This window comes from Nerophis ophidion, unplaced genomic scaffold (assembly GCF_033978795.1).
Source record: "Nerophis ophidion isolate RoL-2023_Sa unplaced genomic scaffold, RoL_Noph_v1.0 HiC_scaffold_43, whole genome shotgun sequence".
NCBI lineage: Eukaryota > Metazoa > Chordata > Actinopteri > Syngnathiformes > Syngnathidae > Nerophis > Nerophis ophidion.
Window position 1 is genome coordinate 233,301 of NW_026906965.1, and position 18,853 is coordinate 252,153.

At 46.2% G+C, this 18,853-nt stretch overlaps 2 protein-coding genes and 1 long non-coding RNA gene across 6 annotated transcripts in view; 1 reads left to right on the forward strand and 2 right to left on the reverse strand.

Annotated features, from left to right (window-relative positions):
* The window catches only part of LOC133546787 (gastrula zinc finger protein XlCGF57.1-like), a 297,001-nt gene that overhangs the window by 111,269 nt on the left and 166,879 nt on the right, over positions 1 to 18,853 (forward strand). The gene's annotated exons all lie outside the window — the stretch shown is intronic.
* Positions 1 to 18,853, reverse strand: part of LOC133546790 (zinc finger protein 391-like) — a 277,556-nt gene that overhangs the window by 26,964 nt on the left and 231,739 nt on the right. The gene's annotated exons all lie outside the window — the stretch shown is intronic.
* Positions 11,597 to 14,907, reverse strand: LOC133546802 (uncharacterized). The gene is made up of 7 exons (XR_009805270.1): positions 14,793 to 14,907; positions 14,408 to 14,533; positions 14,258 to 14,323; positions 13,959 to 14,047; positions 12,309 to 12,414; positions 11,992 to 12,050; positions 11,597 to 11,812 (listed from the first exon to the last, which is right to left on the reverse strand). It is a non-coding gene; the product is annotated as an uncharacterized LOC133546802 (long non-coding RNA).

Genomic DNA, 18,853 nt, shown 5'->3' on the forward strand with positions numbered 1-18,853 from the left:
ACCCCATCTGTATACTGTGAAAACCATGTGATGATTGGACCCCCACAGGCGGAGTTAGGGGGGGGTGCATTTTCAGGCAGCACCAATATCTCTGGCTAGGATGGTCGTAGAGACATGAAACTCACCCTGGTAACTCATCCTTACCCCCTATGTATACTGTGAAAACCATGTGATGATTGGACCCCCACAGGCGGAGTTAGGGGGGGGTGCATTTTCAGGCAGCACCAATATCTCTGGCTAGGATGGTCGTAGAGACATGAAACTCACCCTGGTAACTCATCCTTACCCCATCTGTATACTGTGAAAACCATGTGATGATTGGACCCCCACAGGCGGAGTTAGGGGGGGGTGCATTTTCAGGCAGCACCAATATCTCTGGCTAGGATGGTCGTAGAGACATGAAACTCACCCTGGTAACTCATCCTTACCCCATCTGTATACTGTGAAAACCATGTGATGATTGGACCCCCACAGGCGGAGTTAGGGGGGGGTGCATTTTCAGGCAGCACCAATATCTCTGGCTAGGATGGTCCTAGAGACATGAAACTCACCCTGGTAACTCATCCTTACCCCATCTGTATACTGTGAAAACCATGTGATGATTGGACCTCCACAGGCGGAGTTAGGGGGGGGGTGCATTTTCAGGCAGCACCAATATCTCTGGCTAGGATGGTCCTAGAGACATGAAACTCACCCTGGTAACTCATCCTTACCCCCTATGTATACTGTGAAAACCATGTGATGATTGGACCCCCACAGGCGGAGTTAGGGGGGGGTGCATTTTCAGGCAGCACCAATATCTCTGGCTAGGATGGTCGTAGAGACATGAAACTCACCCTGGTAACTCATCCTTACCCCATCTGTATACTGTGAAAACCATGTGATGATTGGACCCCCACAGGCGGAGTTAGGGGGGGGTGCATTTTCAGGCAGCACCAATATCTCTGGCTAGGATGGTCGTAGAGACATGAAACTCACCCTGGTAACTCATCCTTACCCCATCTGTATACTGTGAAAACCATGTGATGATTGGACCCCCACAGGCGGAGTTAGGGGGGGGTGCATTTTCAGGCAGCACCAATATCTCTGGCTAGGATGGTCCTAGAGACATGAAACTCACCCTGGTAACTCATCCTTACCCCCTATGTATACTGTGAAAACCATGTGATGATTGGACCCCCACAGGCGGAGTTAGGGGGGGGTGCATTTTCAGGCAGCACCAATATCTCTGGCTAGGATGGTCGTAGGGACATGAAACTCACCCTGGTAACTCATCCTTACCTCATCTGTATACTGTGAAAACCATGTGATGATTGGACCCCCACAGGCGGAGTTAGGGGGGGGTGCATTTTCAGGCAGCACCAATATCTCTGGCTAGGATGGTCCTAGAGACATGAAACTCACCCTGGTAACTCATCCTTACCCCCTATGTATACTGTGAAAACCATGTGATGATTGGACCCCCACAGGCGGAGTTAGGTGGGGGTGCATTTTCAGGCAGCACCAATATCTCTGGCTAGGATGGTCGTAGAGACATGAAACTCACCCTGGTAACTCATCCTTACCCCATCTGTATACTGTGAAAACCATGTGATGATTGTACCCCCACAGGCGGAGTTAGGGGGGGGTGCATTTTCAGGCAGCACCAATATCTCTGGCTAGGATGGTCGTAGAGACATGAAACTCACCCTGGTAACTCATCCTTACCCCATCTGTATACTGTGAAAACCATGTGATGATTGGACCCCCACAGGCGGAGTTAGGGGGGGGTGCATTTTCAGGCAGCACCAACAGCCCACCTGCCGGAAAATGCATCCCCTAGCTATCTCTGGCTAGGATGGTCGTAGAGACATGAAACTTACCCTGGTGACTCATCCTTACCCCATCTGTATACTGTGAAAACCATGTGATGATTGGACCCCCACAGGCGGAGTTAGGGGGGGGTGCATTTTCAGGCAGCACCAATATCTCTGGCTAGGATGGTCGTAGAGACATGAAACTCACCCTGGTAACTCATCCTTACCCCATCTGTATACTGTGAAAACCATGTGATGATTGGACCCCCACAGGCGGAGTTAGGGGGGGGTGCATTTTCAGGCAGCACCAATATCTCTGGCTAGGATGGTCTTAGAGACATGAAACTCACCCTAGTAACTCATCCTTACCCCATCTGTATACTGTGAAAACCATGTGATGATTGGACCTCCACAGGCGGAGTTAGGGGGGGGTGCATTTTCAGGCAGCACCAACAGCCCACCTGCCGGAAAATGCATCCCCTAGCTATCTCTGGCTAGGATGGTCGTAGAGACATGAAACTCACCCTAGTAACTCATCCTTACCCGCTATGTATACTGTGAAAACCATGTGATGATTGGACCCCCACAGGCGGAGTTAGGGGGGGGTGCATTTTCAGGCAGCACCAACAGCCCACCTGCCGGAAAATGCACCCCCTATCTATCTCTGGCTAGGATGGTCGTAGAGACATGAAACTCACCCTGGTGACTCATCCTTACCCCATCTGTATACTGTGAAAACCATGTGATGATTGGACCCCCACAGGCGGAGTTAGGGGGGGGTGCATTTTCAGGCAGCACCAACAGCCCACCTGCCGGAAAATGCATCCCCTATCTATCTCTGGCTAGGATGGTCGTAGAGACATGAAACTCACCCTGGTGACTCATCCTTACCCCATCTGTATACTGTGAAAACCATGTGATGATTGGACCCCCACAGGCGGAGTTAGGGGGGGGTGCATTTTCAGGCAGCACCAACAGCCCACCTGCCGGAAAATGCATCCCCTAGCTATCTCTGGCTAGGATGGTCGTAGAGACATGAAACTCACCCTGGTGACTCATCCTTACCCCATCTGTATACTGTGAAAACCATGTGATGATTGGAGCCCCACAGGCGGAGTTAGGGGGGGGTGCATTTTCCGGCAGCACCAACAGCCCACCTGCCGGAAAATGCACCCCCTATCTATCTCTGGCTAGGATGGTCGTAGAGACATGAAACTCACCCTGGTGACTCATCCTTACCCCATCTGTATACTGTGAAAACCATGTGATGATTGGACCCCCACAGGCGGAGTTAGGGGGGGGTGCATTTTCAGGCAGCACCAATATCTCTGGCTAGGATGGTCCTAGAGACATGAAACTCACCCTAGTAACTCATCCTTACCCCCTATGTATACTGTGAAAACCATGTGATGATTGGACCCCCACAGGCGGAGTTAGGGGGGGGGGGGTGCATTTTCAGGCAGCACCAATATCTCTGGCTAGGATGGTCCTAGAGACATGAAACTCACCCTGGTAACTCATCCTTACCCCACCTGTATACTGTGAAAACCATGTGATGATTGGACCCCCACAGGCGGGGTTAGGGGGGGGTGCATTTTCAGGCAGCACCAATATCTCTGGCTAGGATGGTCGTAGAGACATGAAACTCACCCTGGTAACTCATCCTTACCCCATCTGTATACTGTGAAAACCATGTGATGATTGGACCCCCACAGGCGGAGTTAGGGGGGGGTGCATTTTCAGGCAGCACCAATATCTCTGGCTAGGATGGTCGTAGAGACATGAAACTCACCCTGGTAACTCATCCTTACCCCCTATGTATACTGTGAAAACCATGTGATGATTGGACCCCCACAGGCGGAGTTAGGGGGGGGTGCATTTTCAGGCAGCACCAATATCTCTGGCTAGGATGGTCGTAGAGACATGAAACTCACCCTGGTAACTCATCCTTACCCCATCTGTATACTGTGAAAACCATGTGATGATTGGACCCCCACAGGCGGAGTTAGGGGGGGGTGCATTTTCAGGCAGCACCAATATCTCTGGCTAGGATGGTCGTAGAGACATGAAACTCACCCTGGTAACTCATCCTTACCCCATCTGTATACTGTGAAAACCATGTGATGATTGGACCCCCACAGGCGGAGTTAGGGGGGGGTGCATTTTCAGGCAGCACCAATATCTCTGGCTAGGATGGTCCTAGAGACATGAAACTCACCCTGGTAACTCATCCTTACCCCATCTGTATACTGTGAAAACCATGTGATGATTGGACCTCCACAGGCGGAGTTAGGGGGGGGTGCATTTTCAGGCAGCACCAATATCTCTGGCTAGGATGGTCCTAGAGACATGAAACTCACCCTGGTAACTCATCCTTACCCCCTATGTATACTGTGAAAACCATGTGATGATTGGACCCCCACAGGCGGAGTTAGGGGGGGGTGCATTTTCAGGCAGCACCAATATCTCTGGCTAGGATGGTCGTAGAGACATGAAACTCACCCTGGTAACTCATCCTTACCCCATCTGTATACTGTGAAAACCATGTGATGATTGGACCCCCACAGGCGGAGTTAGGGGGGGGTGCATTTTCAGGCAGCACCAATATCTCTGGCTAGGATGGTCGTAGAGACATGAAACTCACCCTGGTAACTCATCCTTACCCCATCTGTATACTGTGAAAACCATGTGATGATTGGACCCCCACAGGCGGAGTTAGGGGGGGGTGCATTTTCAGGCAGCACCAATATCTCTGGCTAGGATGGTCCTAGAGACATGAAACTCACCCTGGTAACTCATCCTTACCCCCTATGTATACTGTGAAAACCATGTGATGATTGGACCCCCACAGGCGGAGTTAGGGGGGGGTGCATTTTCAGGCAGCACCAATATCTCTGGCTAGGATGGTCGTAGGGACATGAAACTCACCCTGGTAACTCATCCTTACCCCATCTGTATACTGTGAAAACCATGTGATGATTGGACCCCCACAGGCGGAGTTAGGGGGGGGTGCATTTTCAGGCAGCACCAATATCTCTGGCTAGGATGGTCCTAGAGACATGAAACTCACCCTGGTAACTCATCCTTACCCCCTATGTATACTGTGAAAACCATGTGATGATTGGACCCCCACAGGCGGAGTTAGGGGGGGGTGCATTTTCAGGCAGCACCAATATCTCTGGCTAGGATGGTCGTAGAGACATGAAACTCACCCTGGTAACTCATCCTTACCCCATCTGTATACTGTGAAAACCATGTGATGATTGGACCCCCACAGGCGGAGTTAGGGGGGGGTGCATTTTCAGGCAGCACCAATATCTCTGGCTAGGATGGTCGTAGAGACATGAAACTCACCCTGGTAACTCATCCTTACCCCATCTGTATACTGTGAAAACCATGTGATGATTGGACCCCCACAGGCGGAGTTAGGGGGGGGTGCATTTTCAGGCAGCACCAATATCTCTGGCTAGGATGGTCCTAGAGACATGAAACTCACCCTAGTAACTCATCCTTACCCCATCTGTATACTGTGAAAACCATGTGATGATTGGACCTCCACAGGCGGAGTTAGGGGGGGGTGCATTTTCAGGCAGCACCAACAGCCCACCTGCCGGAAAATGCATCCCCTAGCTATATCTGGCTAGGATGGTCGTAGAGACATGAAACTCACCCTGGTAACTCATCCTTACCCCATCTGTATACTGTGAAAACCATGTGATGATTGGACCCCCACAGGCGGAGTTAGGGGGGGTGCATTTTCAGGCAGCACCAATATCTCTGGCTAGGATGGTCGTAGAGACATGAAACTCACCCTGGTAACTCATCCTTACCCCATCTGTATACTGTGAAAACCATGTGATGATTGGACCCCCACAGGCGGAGTTAGGGGGGGGTGCATTTTCAGGCAGCACCAATATCTCTGGCTAGGATGGTCCTAGAGACATGAAACTCACCCTAGTAACTCATCCTTACCCCATCTGTATACTGTGAAAACCATGTGATGATTGGACCTCCACAGGCGGAGTTAGGGGGGGGTGCATTTTCAGGCAGCACCAATATCTCTGGCTAGGATGGTCGTAGAGACATGAAACTCACCCTGGTAACTCATCCTTACCCCATCTGTATACTGTGAAAACCATGTGATGATTGGACCCCCACAGGCGGAGTTAGGGGGGGGTGCATTTTCAGGCAGCACCAATATCTCTGGCTAGGATGGTCGTAGAGACATGAAACTCACCCTGGTAACTCATCCTTACCCCATCTGTATACTGTGAAAACCATGTGATGATTGGACCCCCACAGGCGGAGTTAGGGGGGGGTGCATTTTCAGGCAGCACCAATATCTCTGGCTAGGATGGTCCTAGAGACATGAAACTCACCCTGGTAACTCATCCTTACCCCATCTGTATACTGTGAAAACCATGTGATGATTGGACCTCCACAGGCGGAGTTAGGGGGGGGTGCATTTTCAGGCAGCACCAATATCTCTGGCTAGGATGGTCCTAGAGACATGAAACTCACCCTGGTAACTCATCCTTACCCCCTATGTATACTGTGAAAACCATGTGATGATTGGACCCCCACAGGCGGAGTTAGGGGGGGGTGCATTTTCAGGCAGCACCAATATCTCTGGCTAGGATGGTCGTAGAGACATGAAACTCACCCTGGTAACTCATCCTTACCCCATCTGTATACTGTGAAAACCATGTGATGATTGGACCCCCACAGGCGGAGTTAGGGGGGGGTGCATTTTCAGGCAGCACCAATATCTCTGGCTAGGATGGTCGTAGAGACATGAAACTCACCCTGGTAACTCATCCTTACCCCATCTGTATACTGTGAAAACCATGTGATGATTGGACCCCCACAGGCGGAGTTAGGGGGGGGTGCATTTTCAGGCAGCACCAATATCTCTGGCTAGGATGGTCCTAGAGACATGAAACTCACCCTGGTAACTCATCCTTACCCCCTATGTATACTGTGAAAACCATGTGATGATTGGACCCCCACAGGCGGAGTTAGGGGGGGGTGCATTTTCAGGCAGCACCAATATCTCTGGCTAGGATGGTCGTAGGGACATGAAACTCACCCTGGTAACTCATCCTTACCCCATCTGTATACTGTGAAAACCATGTGATGATTGGACCCCCACAGGCGGAGTTAGGGGGGGGTGCATTTTCAGGCAGCACCAATATCTCTGGCTAGGATGGTCCTAGAGACATGAAACTCACCCTGGTAACTCATCCTTACCCCCTATGTATACTGTGAAAACCATGTGATGATTGGACCCCCACAGGCGGAGTTAGGGGGGGGTGCATTTTCAGGCAGCACCAATATCTCTGGCTAGGATGGTCGTAGAGACATGAAACTCACCCTGGTAACTCATCCTTACTCCATCTGTATACTGTGAAAACCATGTGATGATTGGACCCCCACAGGCGGAGTTAGGGGGGGGTGCATTTTCAGGCAGCACCAATATCTCTGGCTAGGATGGTCGTAGAGACATGAAACTCACCCTGGTAACTCATCCTTACCCCATCTGTATACTGTGAAAACCATGTGATGATTGGACCCCCACAGGCGGAGTTAGGGGGGGGTGCATTTTCAGGCAGCACCAATATCTCTGGCTAGGATGGTCCTAGAGACATGAAACTCACCCTAGTAACTCATCCTTACCCCATCTGTATACTGTGAAAACCATGTGATGATTGGACCTCCACAGGCGGAGTTAGGGGGGGGTGCATTTTCAGGCAGCACCAACAGCCCACCTGCCGGAAAATGCATCCCCTAGCTATCTCTGGCTAGGATGGTCGTAGAGACATGAAACTCACCCTGGTAACTCATCCTTACCCCATCTGTATACTGTGAAAACCATGTGATGATTGGACCCCCACAGGCGGAGTTAGGGGGGGGTGCATTTTTAGGCAGCACCAATATCTCTGGCTAGGATGGTCGTAGAGACATGAAACTCACCCTGGTAACTCATCCTTACCCCATCTGTATACTGTGAAAACCATGTGATGATTGGACCCCCACAGGCGGAGTTAGGGGGGGTGCATTTTCAGGCAGCACCAATATCTCTGGCTAGGATGGTCCTAGAGACATGAAACTCACCCTAGTAACTCATCCTTACCCCATCTGTATACTGTGAAAACCATGTGATGATTGGACCTCCACAGGCGGAGTTAGGGGGGGGTGCATTTTCAGGCAGCACCAACAGCCCACCTGCCGGAAAATGCATCCCCTAGCTATCTCTGGCTAGGATGGTCCTAGAGACATGAAACTCACCCTAGTAACTCATCCTTACCCCCTATGTATACTGTGAAAACCATGTGATGATTGGACCCCCACAGGCGGAGTTAGGGGGGGATGCATTTTCAGGCAGCACCAATATCTCTGGCTAGGATGGTCGTAGAGACATGAAACTCACCCTGGTAACTCATCCTTACCCCATCTGTATACTGTGAAAACCATGTGATGATTGGACCCCCACAGGCGGAGTTAGGGGGGGGTGCATTTTCAGGCAGCACCAATATCTCTGGCTAGGATGGTCGTAGAGACATGAAACTCACCCTGGTAACTCATCCTTACCCCATCTGTATACTGTGAAAACCATGTGATGATTGGACCCCCACAGGCGGAGTTAGGGGGGGGTGCATTTTCAGGCAGCACCAATATCTCTGGCTAGGATGGTCCTAGAGACATGAAACTCACCCTGGTAACTCATCCTTACCCCCTATGTATACTGTGAAAACCATGTGATGATTGGACCCCCACAGGCGGAGTTAGGGGGGGGTGCATTTTCAGGCAGCACCAATATCTCTGGCTAGGATGGTCGTAGGGACATGAAACTCACCCTGGTAACTCATCCTTACCCCATCTGTATACTGTGAAAACCATGTGATGATTGGACCCCCACAGGCGGAGTTAGGGGGGGGTGCATTTTCAGGCAGCACCAATATCTCTGGTTAGGATGGTCCTAGAGACATGAAACTCACCCTGGTAACTCATCCTTACCCCCTATGTATACTGTGAAAACCATGTGATGATTGGACCCCCACAGGCGGAGTTAGGGGGGGGTGCATTTTCAGGCAGCACCAATATCTCTGGCTAGGAAGGTCGTAGAGACATGAAACTCACCCTGGTAACTCATCCTTACCCCATCTGTATACTGTGAAAACCATGTGATGATTGGACCCCCACAGGCGGAGTTAGGGGGGGGTGCATTTTCAGGCAGCACCAATATCTCTGGCTAGGATGGTCGTAGAGACATGAAACTCACCCTGGTAACTCATCCTTACCCCATCTGTATACTGTGAAAACCATGTGATGATTGGACCCCCACAGGCGGAGTTAGGGGGGGGTGCATTTTCAGGCAGCACCAATATCTCTGGCTAGGATGGTCGTAGAGACATGAAACTCACCCTGGTAACTCATCCTTACCCCATCTGTATACTGTGAAAACCATGTGATGATTGGACCCCCACAGGCGGAGTTAGGGGGGGGTGCATTTTCAGGCAGCACCAATATCTCTGGCTAGGATGGTCCTAGAGACATGAAACTCACCCTAGTAACTCATCCTTACCCCATCTGTATACTGTGAAAACCATGTGATGATTGGACCTCCACAGGCGGAGTTAGGGGGGGGTGCATTTTCAGGCAGCACCAACAGCCCACCTGCCGGAAAATGCATCCCCTAGCTATCTCTGGCTAGGATGGTCGTAGAGACATGAAACTCACCCTAGTAACTCATCCTTACCCCCTATGTATACTGTGAAAACCATGTGATGATTGGACCCCCACAGGCGGAGTTAGGGGGGGGTGCATTTTCAGGCAGCACCAACAGCCCACCTGCCGGAAAATGCACCCCCTATCTATCTCTGGCTAGGATGGTCGTAGAGACATGAAACTCACCCTGGTGACTCATCCTTACCCCATCTGTATACTGTGAAAACCATGTGATGATTGGACCCCCACAGGCGGAGTTAGGGGGGGGTGCATTTTCAGGCAGCACCAACAGCCCACCTGCCGGAAAATGCATCCCCTATCTATCTCTGGCTAGGATGGTCGTAGAGACATGAAACTCACCCTGGTGACTCATCCTTACCCCATCTGTATACTGTGAAAACCATGTGATGATTGGACCCCCACAGGCGGAGTTAGGGGGGGGTGCATTTTCAGGCAGCACCAACAGCCCACCTGCCGGAAAATGCATCCCCTAGCTATCTCTGGCTAGGATGGTCGTAGAGACATGAAACTCACCCTGGTGACTCATCCTTACCCCATCTGTATACTGTGAAAACCATGTGATGATTGGACCCCCACAGGCGGAGTTAGGGGGGGGTGCATTTTCCGGCAGCACCAACAGCCCACCTGCCGGAAAATGCACCCCCTATCTATCTCTGGCTAGGATGGTCGTAGAGACATGAAACTCACCCTGGTGACTCATCCTTACCCCATCTGTATACTGTGAAAACCATGTGATGATTGGACCTCCACAGGCGGAGTTAGGGGGGGGTGCATTTTCAGGCAGCACCAACAGCCCACCTGCTGGAAAATGCATGTTTTTCCCCTCTAAACTCTCTCCCTTTGTTTATAATGCCAATTTTTTGCTGGATTTAGTCTCTATAAACTCCAAGGAAAACAATACCCGGCTGGGGACAATTTTTGAAATCGGTCTCCAAACTAAGGCATGCGGGCCGAAAGCGGCCCTCCGGCGTCTAAAATCCGGCCCCTGGTTTTTTATTCATTTTTTGAATTTTTGGGACATGGGGGACTTGTGGGAATCCATCCCAGGTAAGATTTTTGAACATTTTGAGGACTTTTGCCTACTTTCCCAACTTTCCCCCCCACTTCCAGTGTGACTTTGCGGTGTGCGCTATGGACATGCTGGGCATCCCTTGACTCGGGTGGCCAGCTGCGGGACTTGTGTGATTGATTTTTTAAAACTTTGAGGACTTTTGCCTACTTTCCCAGCTTTTCCCCCACTTCCAGTCAGTTGTGGTGTATCGCTATACATGGGCTATTATTAGGAAGAGGCGTTTATTTGGTAATATACAGTATATATATATATATATATATATATATATATATATATATATATATATATATATATATATATATATATATTTATATTTATATAGATATACATATATATCTATATCTATATATACTACAACCACATCGTGATATATATATATGTATACATATATATATATACATATTTATATGTATATATACAACAATGTGTGTGTGTGTGTGTGTGTAATATATACATATATATATAGGTGCGGCATGGCGTAGTGGGTAGAGCGGCCGGCCAGAAACCTGAGAGTTTCAGGTTCGCTTCCCACCTATTGACATCCCAAAAAAATCACTGCCTTGGGCAAGACACTTCCCCCTTGCCCCCGGTGCCGCTCACACTGGTGAATGAATGATGAATGTATGATTGGTGGTGGTCGGAGGGGGCGTAGGCACAAACTGGCAGCCACGCTTCCGTCAGTCTACCCCAGGGCAGCTGTGGCTACATATGTAGCTTACCACCACCAGGTGTGAATGAATGTTGGGTCCCACTTCTCTGTGAGCGCTATATATTATAAACATAATAAATACATCGGTATTACTTTAATATAATCTGAAACCAGTCTTGTAATTAAATATTTTTTTGTCAGATCAGAGGAGAAGAAATATAATTTCTTATCAAACAAGATATAATGCAATTTTTTTTTGATACAAACAAATAACAATTTCCCTTGTGGATCATTAAAGTTTGTCTAAGTTTAAGTCTAACAAAATCCACACATAGTTAAATAATTTATATATAAAATATTCAAAGTCAAACGTCAAATGAAGTGAACACAAAGTCACACAAATGAAGTGAACACAAAGTCAAACGTCAAATGAAGTGAACACAAAGGCAATCATCATACACATGCAGGGCACAGGTAATCCCCATCAAGATCTGGCCTCAGGACACACTCGTGGTGAAACCACCTGTCACAGATGTCACAGCGGATCTAAGGTGAGGAGGAGGACGGAGGAGAAGAGGCAGAAAAGTTGGGCCATTAAATTAAATGTATATAAATTCCGGATTTTAATAATTCATCATTATCACTGTTACTTTTTTAGTACAAAACTTATGTTATCTACGCCCTGCTATTTCACAGCCTGACTGTATTGCACAGTAAAAACGTACCCAATTAGGGTCATCGCTCTCCTCCATCCCACAGCTGTGACAGAACTTGCTGAGATCATCTGTTCCAAAAAAGAGTATGCATCAATATTCACTCTTGAATTTCTTCAAATATCTTGCTGATATTAAAATAAACTCCAGTAATATGTAATTGTATTACGCTGTCCTGATTATTTGATTTAATCTGTGCCATCAATGTTAGTGGCAAAACCTCATTTTAATGATTTACCGCCTTCCCTGTAATTTCAACTGAATTGCATAGGTTTAAAACAGCTCAAACATGAAGTAATTAATATTGATCTGTTAAAAATAAAATGCACCTGTTTCTCGGAGGAGGACAGTGGCAATATCAAGCCTCATCTTGTTCACGGCCGTAGGATTCGTCTTGATGTTTATTTGCTGCCCTTTCAATATTTCCTCTGCAAACTAAAAACAACATAGGTTAGGGTATAAGCATCGCTTCGAACTGAACTTTCGCGGCTGTGTTGGATCCAGTATGGATTGAACTTTCACAGTATCATGTTAGACCTGCTCGACATCCATTGCTTTCGGTCCTCTATGTGGTCATCTCCAAGGTTCTCATAGTCATCATTGTCACCGACGTCCCACTGGGTGTGAGTTTTCCTTGCCCTTATGTGGGTTCTTCCGAGGATGTCGTAGTCGTAGTGGTTTGTACAGTCCTCTGAGACATTTGCACAAACCACTACGACATCCTCGGTAGGCCCACATAAGGGCAAGGAAAACTCACACCCAGTGGGACATCGGTGACAATAATGACCCAGTGGGACGTCGGTGACAATGATGACTATGAGAACCTTGGAGAGGAGGAAAGCAATGGATGTCGAGCGGGTCTAACATGATACTGTGAAAGTTCAATCCATAATGGATCCAACACAGTCGCGAGAGTCCAGTCCAAAGCGGATCCAACACAGCAGCAAGAGTCCCGTTCACAGCGGAGCCAGGAGGAAACCATCCCAAGCGGAGGCGGATCAGCAGCGCAGAGATGTCCCCAGCCGATACACAGGCGAGCAGTACATGGCCACCGGATCGGACCGGACCCCCTCCACAGTCGAGAGTGGGACATAGGAGAAAAAGAAAAGAAACGGCAGATCAACTGGTCTAAAAAGGGAGTCTATTTAAAGGCTAGAGTATACAAATGAGTTTTAAGGTGAGACTTAAATGCTTCTATAGAACCCAGTTGTAGCTGGGATGCATTGTCTTTAATCTCCTTTCTAATTACTTCAATTTTCTTATGAAATAATTGCATAAAGTCATCAGCTAGTCATCAGGGTGGAGCTACTGGAAGGAGTCCCTTGTTGGGTTAGCGATGCTACCGTACTAAACAAAAATTTAGGATCGTTTTTATTATGGTGGATGAGATTTGAGCAATATTCAGCTTTAGCTAAGTTAAGCATGCGTTTATAAGTTATTAAACCATCACTCCATTTTTGGTGGTGCACCTCAAGTTTATATATATAATTTTTGGGCTACTTAATGGTACATATCACAAACATGTAAGAAACCAAGTCATGGATTTCTCTTATGAAAAAAAGTAATGACATTGAGGTTGTCCACATTGTTTCAGTAGTGTACAGTACACTTACTTTTAAGGCCAGGACACCACATGATGTGCCATCTTGCTGGCGTGCATGGGCCAGGGTGCTGCATGCCCACCTTGTCACGTTGCAGCCTTTCTTTCGCATAAAGGCCCTTAGTGATAGAAATATTATTTGTAAACAACTATTGAACTATTGCACCATTGTCATGAATTGATTAACATTAAACAAGTTGAAAAACTTATTCGGGTGTTACCATTTAGTGGTCAATTGTACGAAATATGTTACATACCCCGTACAATTGACCAATAAGAGTATCAATCAATCATTTAGCAGCTCTTAGAGCTGCCTTTTGTCTGACGTTATAGTGCAAGTACTATGTATCAGACATCATCCTTTAATGGAAAAAAATACCTTGTTGACCCCAGGCATCTCTTGATGTTCCTTTGTGATTCCCCCAATGGATCCAAAAAAAGGCATCTCTTCTCGTGTGGGTAGATGACCTTTGTATTTTTAACATGGAAGCAAGATAAGTGAGGCACAAACCTACTATTGGACAGATTGATGTGTAAGATTGAAAGGGTACATGAAAAATTTTCAACTTCAGAATTGGCATTTGAAAGTGAGTTCAACCCTTGAAAGTATATAGGGCCTTCAAAACCACTAATAATGATCTTATAGAAGCAAGATTTGCTCAGTACTTCTCATCTCACCGTCAACATCCAGTGGTTTTGTTCATTAATTATTCCCAAAAGGATGGAGAATGCCATTGGATCGAGCTGTAAAGAAGAGGACCAAAAAAAAATGTATTGCATAATCAAAGAAACAAATTCCATGTGCATAACAGTCCCCTACATACATACTTTTCGGATTCTTTGTTGTTTCCCTTGCCAAATTGCCGTCATGCAAAAACTGTCGATGACACCAGCCTTTTCTGGACTTCTTTTATTATATTTCCTCACAAGAAAGGTGAGGTAGGCATTGATTACCTATGAAAGATGAAAAAATAAATTCATTGTGCATGATACATGCAGTTCCATATGTTGACTGACTCTGTGTGTAAATGCTACATATATTCAGTATGGAAGATCAGTTATCAACTAATTTTGCCGGTCACCAAATTGCAATTTATGTATTATTAACTTTATTAATAGATAAAAATCTTAATTAGAATGTGTATAGTCCAGAAATGCGCATACTGTATGTGAAGTGATGTAAAGGCATCAGACAAAAATTACAGCATAATACCTCGCTCTCAAGCTCCTGGTTGGGACCAACCTTCTCGATGTCCCAATAATATAAATTATAATTTCCAATCTTTGAAAGAAGGACATGGGCCTTCTTTCCTGCAAATGCCTCTTTCACATCTGCAGAAGATGAACAATATCAAACCATGAAACATGATGTATTCATTAACCTTTTATTAGAACATAAAACCCCTTTTTAAAAACATATTTTCTATTTCAACCACAATTCTTAAAAATGTCACAATTTCCTTTTTCTGAAAATTACGAGTTGTGTTCATTTTGCATGAATGCAACAAAGGAGTAACAAGCGTGACGCTCATAACTTTTTTCCAATTGAGTAATAAGCACAGAATGAAAAAAAAACTTACATATTTGAATTGGAGTTTTTTTGTATTGTGGAGTTGTTTCCGCTACCTCTCCAAAACAAGCAGCTGGAGGTGAGGAGGCTGGTGGAGGAGGAGGTGAGGAGGCTAGTGCAGTTGGAGGTGAGGAGGCTAGTGCAGTTGGAGGTGAGGAGGCTGGTGGAGGTGGGGAGGCTGGTGGAGGTGGAGGAGCTTTTCTGGTGGATTTGGCTAGACAAATTACAGTGGGGCGGTGTGTCTTGAGACAAATGACGGTGGGGCGGGGTGTCTTGAGACAAATGACGGTGGGGCGGGGTGTCTTTGGATAAATGACGGTGGGGCGGTGTGTCTTTGGATAAATGACGGTGGGGCGGTGTGTCTTTGGATAAATGACGGTGGGGCGGTGTGTCTTTGGATAAATGACGGTGGGGCGGTGTGTCTTGTCAGCGGGTGTCTGAGGTGGAGTAGAAGGGGTTGTGGAAGTTTCTAATTTATGGGGTATGCGTGGCACTTCATGCCTCACCTTGACGAGGTGGTCAATGTTGACCTTGCGGAAAACTGCACCATGTTTTGCTTTCAAATCTGCACTTTTGCCCTCCAGTGCTGTTATTGTGTATGGGCCCAGGAAGTTTGCCTCCAACTTCCCACCCTTCCTCTGCTGGTTCCTGACATTCTGCCGCCAGACCTGCTCTCCAACTTTGAGATGTTCCTTAGCTGCACCTGTTGTCAGCCTCCGCCTGGTGCTCTCCTGCTTCTTTGCCACATTGCTGTGCACTATATCCCTCACGCTCTCCAACCGCTCTATGTCCTCCCCCAGAGCTTCCTCTCCCACAATGCCCTCCATACTGCTGTCCATCTGTGAACAAAAAAGTGTTTTGCAGGATTTTTTTTCAAATGTTTTTCACAGGAGACAGTGTAGCTTGTTTGCCTTTGCATTAACACTGTTTCCGGTTGCATTTACAGAGCAGAGTTTCTATTGAAACTCGTAACTAAATCTTGGTAGGATTTCTTCACTAACCCTGTAGTGCTCGGGGACCTCTGATGGGTAACGGGCCTCTCTCCCAAACATCAAAAAAAAGGGGGAGTATGACGTTGTTATTTGCTTCTTTGTTCGGAGCCCAAACATAACGGCATCGAGATACTCGTCCCAGGTTTCTGGTTTTTTACCCACAAGTTTACTAAGTGCCCTGGAAAATAAAACATACCGGTATTCAAATTTTAAATTACAATTTGCATTTGTTCAAAAACCCACAATTGAATTGTAGTAGCGTAAATTGAAGACCACATAGATCATATTTAATGAATAGATTATATTTCCTTCACCTTTGGATGGTCCCATTCATCCTTTCCACCAAACCATTCGTCTGAGGATGGTAGGGGGCACAGAGGCTCCGCTGGATGCCCAGCTTGGCACACACAGTCCTGTTAATCTGTAAACGTAGAGTGCACATACGTTTCACACAGTAAAAAAATAGCTTGGACTATATATTTTGTTTGGTAGGTGCATGATTATAAAAGGGAGCATTTTTGCAGGATATGTAGCAGTTTGTATTAACCACAGAACACGTTATATGTGAAAATGAATGTGGGCACACTAATATTTGTAAGATGTTACAATGTACACATGTATTCAGTCAAATAGTTTTGTTGTTTTCCATATTTACCGTATTGACAAATTCTGTGCCTTGGTCCGTTAATATTCTTTTGGGTGCCTCAAACTGATGAAAAAATGTTATGATGCATTCAGTCACCTCTGCTGCATTTTTCGATTTTAATGGGTAAGCCTGAGGCCATTTGGTGAAGTAATCTATCATGACACAGATATATTGATTGTCATTTTTGGTCTTAGTCAATTTTCCCACCAGGTCCATGCCTATAAGTTCAAATGGGTGTTTGACCTAGAAAAGTAGAATAAAGAACATCAGATTAGGAGCAGGATCATTGGAGACAGTTTAATTGGTTACAGTTTATTGGGTGTAAATAAATACAAATATCAAAATCTCTTTTAATATGTTGCTGTTGTGTAGTAGTAATTAACCGTCCTCTTATATTTAAATTGACATGTTTTTACAGCTTCCTCTGTGACCCTTGGACTCAGAGCAAAGCCATGGAAGAAAATATATATATAAAATATATTGGCAACACTAAATGGTCCCTAGTGTGTGAATGTGAGTTTGAATGTTGTCCGTCTATCTGTGTTGGCCCTGCGATGAGGTGGCGACTTGTCCAGGGTGTAAAATGCCTTCCGCCCGATTGTAGCTGCGATAGGCGACAGCGCCCCCCGTGACGCCAAAAGGGAATAAACGGTAGCAAATGGATGGATGGATGGATGGATATTTACCTTTATAGGTGTATATTCTACCTCCTTTTTTATTATGGTCTGGCCGGCCTGGCAAACAATACAATCGGCCACCTGCAAAGAACACAATTCATATGAATAATGTTACCATCAGCTGGCAACATTTGGTGACTGTCATTTCATATTCTGTGAAATAGCATGAGGACCAGTTATAAAACTGTGTAATAAAGGAAACTTCTAGTAGGATTTTATAAAAAGCGAATTTGCTTCAAGTGTCATTGAATTACCCATTTATCGATGTCAACGGCCATTCCAGGCCAGAAATATCGCCTGGAAATGGCGTCTCGGGTCTTTTTTTGACCCGTGTGTGCTCCAATGGCACTGGCATGGAACTCCGTAAAGACATCATTGGCCTCTTTCGGTCCACACACAACCTTAGTTGTAGAGGATCTGGTCAGACCGACGTAGTAGAGTTCCTCTTCTAAGAAATACATTGGAAAATATATCAACACCAAGAAACATTTTCTTGTGAAGGTTGCTACAGCCAGATGGGTTAACTTATCATGTTGAGACACCCAATGTTAAAGATGAATTGTATGAATAAAAAGTAGCCATGGAGGCTCCATGTTCAACTGCAACTGCATGAATTGTTTAAAATTTCCTGAAGAAAAGTTGTATCATGTAAAATGATTTGCAGAGAAACCTGTAGCAAAATAAAATTAAAAAAAATGGAGACACAGGCAAAGGAAATATTATCGCAACAAGAGATTATTGTGTAAGATTTCCTGCAATAACCATTGTCCATCCTTACCTAAGGCACCACTTACCCCTAATCAGGGTCACAGGTGGTGCTGCAGCCTATCTTAGCATATATTGGGCAAGGTAGGAAAACATCCTGGGCAGGTAACAAGTCCTTCACAGGACACACACACAATTGACTCACACGTTCAAACTTAGGGGCCTACTTTTAAATAGTATCTTCTAATAAAATAATATGAAGAATTTGGAAGTGGATTTAAAATACAATGACAGGGAAGTTAACTAAACAATTATAACGTCTTTAAAAATGATTGATAACACAATTATACAATACCATTATTGTCACAGTGTGCAAGTTATGTATCTGCAAATGTACTACAGGTTTTCATGTTTTTTTCACATTTCTATCGTTACATGGCTAAAAGTAGGGCAATATAACATGTGCATCATTTTTTTATGCATTTTGGGAATAGTTTTATCTGTCGTTTAACCTTAGGAAGCACCCAGAGAGAACAATACATTCTGGAGACTGATTTGACATTAAGTTATCTAATTTATGACCGTCTTCCCGATCAACAGTAGAAATTAATAAGCACAATGCGTGAGGAATTTTTAGTCGACAAGTCTGCTGAACACGTTCTGGGACGCTAACCAGGCCTGTGC